This window comes from Canis lupus, chromosome 16 (genome assembly GCF_048164855.1).
Source record: "Canis lupus baileyi chromosome 16, mCanLup2.hap1, whole genome shotgun sequence".
Classification (NCBI taxonomy): Eukaryota; Metazoa; Chordata; class Mammalia; order Carnivora; family Canidae; genus Canis; species Canis lupus.
In genome coordinates, this window is record NC_132853.1 from 52,942,652 (window position 1) to 52,951,433 (window position 8,782).

An 8,782-nucleotide genomic window follows, 5' to 3' on the forward strand; every position below is an offset into this window, starting at 1 on the left:
ATGATGAAAAATATCCTATATCATGATTGTAGCAGTGGTTATAAGAGTGTGCATTTGACAAAACTCAATGACCTATACATTTAAAAATTGCTAAATTTTATTGTATGTGATTATACATTGAAAAGCCAATAAAAATAGATTTAAAAACAAAATGTATATTTAAGACCCTCTTTTTAAAATATCTGAATGCATAGAGAAATGTATGGAATGTTAAACAGCAAAGTATAAGATCCATGAGATGGGTGGTAAATGACTTGCTTTTTTTATGCCTCTTTTTACTCTAAATTGTTTACAATATATATCCATTAGTTTTATAATCAGGAAAAAAAACTATTTAAAAATATGTAAGAGCATGATGCACTTTAGATTTATTTCCATTTAAGAGTTAACATTTTAAAGTATTGGCACTTACCATGTGAAACAGATCAACTTTTGACTACGACAAATAAAGGGAGGTGTTAGAATATGCTGAGTTGGCATCAAGTACTTAATGCCCATTTTCACATTATATCTCATAAAAGTCTGTGTACTAGAACTCTATTTTTATATGGATACATCTGAAAAGACTCCAGGAACCTAGATCATAACTAAATATTTAAAGGCTATTTTCCAATAAAATTGTCCCAGTATGTTTAAGCAGAAATTTGGAAAGCTGTTTGGTTACCACAGGACCATCTAAATTTTAAATCAAGTCAAATAGTAACCAGATAGTTTTAATAAACCCAGTAAAAAAACTTCAAGTGATGGAAACATGGAGAAGCAGGAGTTGGCATGGTTGTTGGTGATCAAACCCCATGTTGTCCTTGATCTCATAAAGAAAGACCTCCTGGCAGAAAAGGAAAAGACATCCTGAGAAGTATTTTCAAGAACAGACTAAATGTTAAGGATCAGTACAGATGACAGTTGAAAGGACAGAATTAGAAAACTAGATTAACTCATACAGATTTGGCATCAAATCCTGAGATTCTAGGATTTGTAGTCTAGTCTAGTTCTGGCGAGGTAAGAGGAAGCACACCTACTAGATTAGGTAAAAATACAAGGAACTGATTACCCCAAGCACAGAGGCTGCCTAAGGAAGAACAGAGGTAGAGTCAAGAAGCTCATAGATAAATTTATAGAGTATTGATCCATAATGAATGGTTAAAGGAAAGGCATTCTGATTCCACCATACTGGTCAATGATGGGTCTTTGGAAAACTTCCCTAACTACTGAGGTAAAACAAACCTAAAATAACTTCCATGTATAGAATGCTTACTATCTAACAAGCATTTTGTATACATTATCTTTAATCTAAATTAAATACCCAAGTTTACCTGTGAGTTTGTGATGGTTGAAACACTTAGAACTCTCTACAGTAACTAAGTATCAGAGTAAGGCTTCAATCCCATGTTTCAGTAAAAACTCCAGGCTCTTTCCAGTCTGATGCTTCTTCTCCTTACACTAAGCTGAGAAAACTAAGTCTGACCCTAGAAAGAAGAAAATAGAAAGCAAAGAGTACCTGCTCTGACCCTTGCATATACCACATAAAACATACTGACCCCAATTTGTTCTTTGGAAAAACTGTCTTCCTTTTCACATAGAAACACTCGTGTCTAAGTTTACATTCAACAAAGATTCTCCCTACGTAAATTTACAATGTACGGTTTCTCCCACAACCCAGGTCAGGTGAAAGATCTAAATACGAGTCTTAATTATTCTAAATTCATTGTCTTTCAATTATACAAAATAGGAAGGAAAAAAATTATTTCCTCTAGCTCAGTATTCATCTATGTATAAAATCGGGATAAGAATATCTGCTCCATAAAATGGTAAGAATTCAGTTACAGAATTCTTTTTTAAGTGCTTAGCATGAGCCTGGCATGCAATAGGAACTCAGGTTATGGTAGCTATTATTAATGTCTCTTTTAGCCCTCGGGGTGGCCATCAATGGGACAATCCTTTAAAGTCAATATGGAAGAAACCACCAAAGTAACAATCAGATGAACCTGGCACAGTAGACCTGAGGCTCCTGCTATTATGACCGCCCCCCCCCAAGTCCTATTTCATCTCATTGGCAGCCAATATTTTCAGTTCTATCACCAGGTATTAGCCTCAACACAGTACTTTCTGAATCCAACTTTCAAGCCCTCTTTCCTTTCCTTTTTGCCTTTCCTAGCTTGAACTATACCTTCCCAAATGGGTTACACTTCACTTACGAGAAAGAAAAGTGTCAAATAACTCATGCATGAATTAATCATTTTAATTATTTTTTTATGTGTGTTTGCAAAGGCAAAAATGGGGATGTAAAGACGTTCCTGCCTGTGCTCACCCTGTTTGCTCAGGACATCAGCACAGTCGACAGCAATTTGGGACACTTCTGAAGTATGTGTGTTGTGTGTGTGAGAGGGACAGACAGAGAGACAGAGAGAGAGAGAGCCAGAATTGCCTTGTTACCCTGAACATAGTTTTTCAAATCCAATGTGTGATACATTAGACCTTTCACTTTGAGTTTTTACTGGCAATGGTACTAGAACAACCTTCTGAATAGCAACTACTGCTGAATTTTAAAATCTTCCTGGCCCTACCCTGAGCCAAATTTTAAAGGTACATCGAGTTTGGCTCATTCAATATTCAGAAACCTTATCTTTTTTACTATACATTAATTTTACTACTACCAAACAGCATATGCAAGAACTACCATAAGGAGATAAGATTTATGCCACTCTATACTATTAAGAAAAAAAAAAAGGACATAGGTAAGTCTAAAGTACTAAAGGAAGACTTCTCAGCCTCAGCCAAGTTTGATTTCATTTCATCCCCCTTTTCTCTTGAGAGACTCATTGTTGCTAAGTCAAACGAACTATATAATTTTTAAAGGTTTTATAAAGTAATATCCTCAATAAATTAGTTGAATATGTTTAAATCCACAGAAGAAAAGCCTTTAGTGTTTTAATCAAGTTTTCTACTAAACTTATCTATCCTGGTCCCATTAGTCCCTGCAAATAACTGCAGATTTTAGTCTCCACAAACACATCCTCTTGATTTACCACCGAGATTTCAGCATAGGAATGTTTCACATACAAGAATTTCTTCAGTCTCATCAACTGGCACACAGGAATTGCACATTCCAAGGAAGAAGGCGATATTTATTTTTTCAAACTCTATTCCAGCCAACTACCATAAACTCGGTTATTCTGAAGGCTCCTTGTTTCACTTTTATTTGGAGTCTGCCAACAGGTGACTGGATACTAGAGCACATTTGTCTACTCCTTGGGGATCCTTCTAATGGGACTATAACTTGGAACCAGGATTCCAAGTGGAAAACCCTCAGCCCAGAATCAGCAACCCCTTCAAGTGCCTCTTCCCACATTCACACCGGGAGGTGGTGTTCCAAGGTGGTCTTAGCATTGCATTGGCCAGCTTATTACTGGATCAGCAGGAAGCTTATTAAAAGGAAAGAAAACTCAATGAGCATCAGGTATTCTGCATTGGGCAAACTAACATTGTAATGCGATGTCGCCTAAGGTCATTTGATCCTTTGAGATTTAAATGAAATTGGCTTGAGTCCCTATTCCACATCCTGCGGGATATGCCTAAAACTTCTCCAAGATCCCTGCAAAATACCAGTCTCATGTTCTCATGGTCACATCTAGCTTCAAATTCTTTTTCTTGCTGGACTTTTGATCTCAGTTCATTTTGCTTGTATCTCATCTCCTATGGGCATTTTCTTTCCTCTGCTCCAGACGTGGAATTTAGCTGTTTGCCTCACCTGCACCTCGCCACAAAACAAAAACAAAAACAAAAACAAACAAAAACAAAACAAAACAAAAAAATGGCATTTCTACAGTAAGTAGATTTTCATGACGTTTCTATATGTGAGGGAGGTTACCACACATATAATTAAAAATAGTAGTGAATATTGATTATCCCTATTTTTTTAAAACTGAAGTATAGTTGACAGACTGTATTTTATTAGTTTCAGGTGTACAACATAGTGTTTCTACGATTGTATACATTAAGAAATGCTCACTATGATAAGTGTAGTCCACCATCTATCACCATAAAAAATTACTATAATATTATTGACTAAATTCTCTATGCTGTACTTTTCATCCCCATGACTTGCTTATTTTGTACTGGAAGTCAGGACCTCTTAATCCCTTTCCCTCATCTCCTTATCCCTCCTCTCTGCCACCACCAGTTTGTTCTCTATAGCTATGAGTCCGTTTCCCTTTTGTTGTTCTCATTGCTGTTCCTTGTTCTTATGTCTCTTGGATATCCTGAGCTTTGGAAGTTTTCGCAGGTCACAATTCTTGGTGGGCTTCCTTCTGATCTCTAACTCTTCTCCATCACCTCTGTTCTCTTCTATCTTTATACTTGTGTTTATTCTTATGCAAGTTTATTTTGCCTTAGTTCATTCAGGCTGCTGTAGTAAAAAATACCCCTAGACTGGGTGGCTTAAACAGTATTCACTTGTCACAATTCTGGAGGCCAGTAAGCTCAAGGTGTCAGCAGATCTGGTGATGAGAACCCACTTCCTGGGTCACAGATGGCTGTCTTCTCACTATGTCCTCACATGGTGGAAGGGAAAAAGGAGCTCTCTGGCATCTCTTTTATAAGGGCACTAATCTCTTTTATGAGGGCTGCACACTCATGACTGATCGCCTCTCCCAAAATCCCCATCTCCTAATAATCCCTCATCTCCTAATAATACCAATAATAGAGGCTAGGAAATCAACATATGAGTTTGGAAAACATACAAACATTTTACTCTCTGAATACATCATATTCCCATGTCCTCACTTTCCACATTATACTTACTTTCCTAAAGAAATAAACAGTCCTCCACTTCAGTTAAGGCCCTTTGTTACAACTATTAAAATACCTTAATTGAATTTTTAAAATTCTATTACATAACAATAAAAATAACAAAAATACCACTTACAGTATTCTTGTGGGGTCCTTCATACTAAAACCGTTTCTCTTATGGTTCTATCTTCTTCTGGCAATGCCATCCCCATAAATTTCCTTCAAGCTCTATAAACCAGAAATTCTAGTGTCCTGCAAGCATGTTTTTGATAGGTTTTGTCTTGACAAGCCCCAGAGTTTATCTGTTTTTCATTTGAACAGTTTTATAGAAGGTATAGATAGTCTCCTTTGCCACAGGTCAGGCAAGTCCCTATAGCCACAGAGCTGGCATGATTCAACCATTTATCTACAGTGATTTGAGCACCTGACCCATGATCCCTGAAATTTCTTTTTTCTTTTTTCTTTAAATTTCTTTGTTCAACAACACATCTCTGGATTCTGGATTGTGATAATCTACCCACAGCTCTGGATGGATGGAGGATGGATGGATGGATGGATTCTTATGATAATCTACCAATAAGAGGGATCCCTGGGTGGCGCAGTGGTTTGGCGCCTGCCTTTGGCCCAGGGCATGATCCTGGAGACCCAGGATCGAATCCCACATCAGGCTCCCGGTGCATGGAGCCTGCTTCTCCCTCTGCCTATGTCTCTGCCTGTCTCTCTCTCTCTGATGACTATCATAAATAAATAAAAATTATAAAAAAAAAATCTACCAATAAGAGCTATGAAACTAATGCTTCCTGGGTCTACCAAGATCATCTCTTATTTACCCAAAGCTGGCCTAATTTTACAAGGCTGAGGGAGGCTAACTTTACCCCCATGACACCCTCCCTCACTCCATTATCTCGCCCAGGTCTGGACTATGCTCTTATGTGTCAGCCAGCTCCCTTTAGCTTGTCTCATTTTAAGTATAACTTTTTCTTTTTTAACAGATGTCACAGGCCCAAATGCCTGCAGAGGCCAAGTGGGTGACATAAAGGAGAGAAGCTGGGCAAATGGAGACATTAACCAGAGGAAAGAGGTAAGAATTCTCACCAAGGATGACTTCCATTGCTCAGCTCCAGCTGACTGCTGCACTGTGAGGTGCTGGGTCCAGGGATTTATTCAGTTTTTTTTTTAATTACTCATTTGAAAATGAATATTTTTAAAAACTGTATTAGCAGAACATAATATGTTTCTGGGCCTAATTGTAGGACAAAGAGAGCCAACTTGAGACTGCTGGCTCAGACTCATAAATCAAAAGTCCCAAGAGCATGTTTCCCAGTGGTACAGACTGAACCTGCTGCCCCATTTTAATAATCTTGTCATCTTCAGGCTCAACCTAATCGTGCTAGCAGGACTGGATTCTGATCCTCCCACCGATGCCCTCTCAAATTGTCCAAATTTGCTCTAAGTAGCTCTGGTTCTCAATTTGCTTCTTTCATTAAACCCCTGGTTTTAGCTTTCTTTTTTTTTTTAAGATTGTATTTATTTATTCATGAGAAACATGGAGAGAGAGACAGAGACATAGGCAGAGGGAGAAGCAGGCGCCTCACAAGGAGCCCAATGTGGGACTCGATCCCGGGACCCCAGGATCAGGACCTGAGCCAAAGGCAGATGCTCAACTACTGAGCCACCAGGTGCCCCTGGTTTTAGCTTTAAGAGGGACTTCCCATAATATCTAGATATGATTTTTCTCTGAGGAAGTCATTTGCTTCCTTTCTGAGTTTTGCCCCTTGTCATCTGTTCCATGTTTTTGGGCCACAGTTATCATTGCTATCATTCCTAATATAGTCACAACTAAAATATTCCTTTCTCCTGGTCCCACTTTTAAAAGCAATTACAGGAAATGTTTTTGGTTTTGGATATCTTCTTAGTTTTTCCTTTGTGATTTAACCTTTGCATGAAATAAAATTCACTCCTCCCAAATCAATGCATGTTTCTTTCTTCATTTTTAAAAATTCTTTCTCCTACTAATACTTTTCTTACTGTATGAATCGAATCAATTTCCAAATTGATTTCATTCCTTCTAAAGTAATAATGAAGGAATAATAATAATAAAATATCTGAGCCCCTGGAGATAGTCCTATGGTTTAAAACTTTCCGAAAATTCCCTTTTAACTTCAGGGCTACAGTAATCACAGGGATGTTTCCATACTTCAAGCCAAGATGGTAACATAGCCTCCATTCTAAGGGCCTCTGGGTCCTTATCCTTCCTTCACCTTTATGAGATGCTTCGTATGAATCCACAAACAGGACCAAGACACTCGTGATTAAATAATCCAAGGAGAATTAAAAACCTACAGTATTTAGAAGACGTAATTTCAGGAATCTGCAGAGGAGACAAGGAAGCCAGCAGTCATCCCTCAGTCTTGTTTTCCTTGATGTGGGATGAAGTTAAAAATAAGACACAGAAGAACAGAATTAGGAACATATGATTTATCATTACCAATCGAAGACAGGATAAAAACATTCACAGAGCAAAATGCCAAGCACACCTGTTCTGTATCCCCTCTGGAATTCAGCTGATTAGTATAGCTCAGCTTTAACAGTCTAATTCCAGAATCAGTGCTTAAAATGCAGTTATGTCAATAATATTAGGTCCTGCAAACAACAAGTCAAGGATGGCCATGGTGGCTTCTCCAGGGTCTTCCTCTCTCAAGTTATATTTCTGCCCCTAAATATCACTTTGAATTTCTACCCTAAGGATCTTCCTGTGTCACGCATAATATATTGGAGGTTTGCAAATCTAAGACTTCCCTCTGTGTTTATCTGATGGAGAAAATAGGTGCAATGATGACTTGCCTAAATAAGATTTAAAAATTAGATTTACTCAGGGTTTTCTGATGGAAAATAGATTGGAATAAGAGGACTGACCTGATTTATATCTCTGCCTTCATTTGCAGAAAGAGAATTTGGAGGACAGGACACTCCGTGCCAAGAGAAGCAACTTCCCTTGCCTGCTGATCCACATTAGAGCAGGCAGGAGAAGAAAAAGAGAGTGGAGTGCTTTCAAAGACAGAGACCATCTCATGTGCCATTTTTTAAAATAATAAATTTATTTTTTATTGGTGTTCAATTTGCCAACATACAGAACAACACCCAGTGCCTTTTTTTTTAACTGCCTGTGACTCTTAGTACAACAGTAAGGATGCCATAAAAACAGAAAGATAATTTTTAAACTAAGTTGAGAAAATGTAGATTATAATTCTTATAAACTCTATATTGCAACTTCCAGAAATTTAGCTTCTATAGTTTCTAATGCACTCTCATAGAAGGACCATGAGGCAGAGAGGTATTACTTACTTTACACCCATCATTTCTTCTGGAGACACAGAAAAGAACAAGTTTGTTACCATAGGTCCAAGAACTAGACCCCTTCAGATCCAATTTGTTCTCTCAAAATCTACATGGTTAACTGGATTAAAAATGAATTCCCATAAAGCCTGTGCTATTCTCTTTTTTCCATCTATTACCTCTTTTACATCATGCATACATCATGTCTCTGAACATTATGCAAGGGAGAAGTTATAAAGATCATGGGTATTATCTCATACAGGAAACAATCACCATTTAAATTTGGTTTTCCCGGGATCCCCAAGTGGCTCAGCGGTTTAGCGCTGCCTTCAGCCCAGGGCCTTATCCTGGAGACCTGGGATCGAGTCCCACATCGGGCTCCCTGCATGAAGCCTGCTTCTCCCTTTGCCTGTGTCTCTGCCTCTCTCTCTCTCTGTGTCTATCATGAATAAATAAATAAAATCTTAAAAAAAAATTTGGTTATCCCTATAACACACATATCTTTACTAGAAATAGGATGGAAGGGTATAAGAAATCTTCAGAGCTGAAATTCAAACCTACCATAAAGCTCTAAATTGGCCTGCTTTTCCAGCATCACCTTCTGCCTCCCAGAGAGACCTTCTTTCCTCCAATATCACCTCCTGTAGTTCCACAATCA

At 38.0% G+C, this 8,782-nt stretch overlaps 1 long non-coding RNA gene across 1 annotated transcript; it reads left to right on the forward strand.

The window, feature by feature from the left end:
* The first annotated feature begins 5,340 nt into the window (after positions 1 to 5,340).
* On the forward strand, positions 5,341 to 8,271 carry LOC140607560 (uncharacterized). Its single transcript, XR_012009530.1, has 2 exons — positions 5,341 to 5,869; positions 7,734 to 8,271. It is a non-coding gene; the product is annotated as an uncharacterized lncRNA (long non-coding RNA).
* Positions 8,272 to 8,782: the final 511 nt, after the last annotated feature.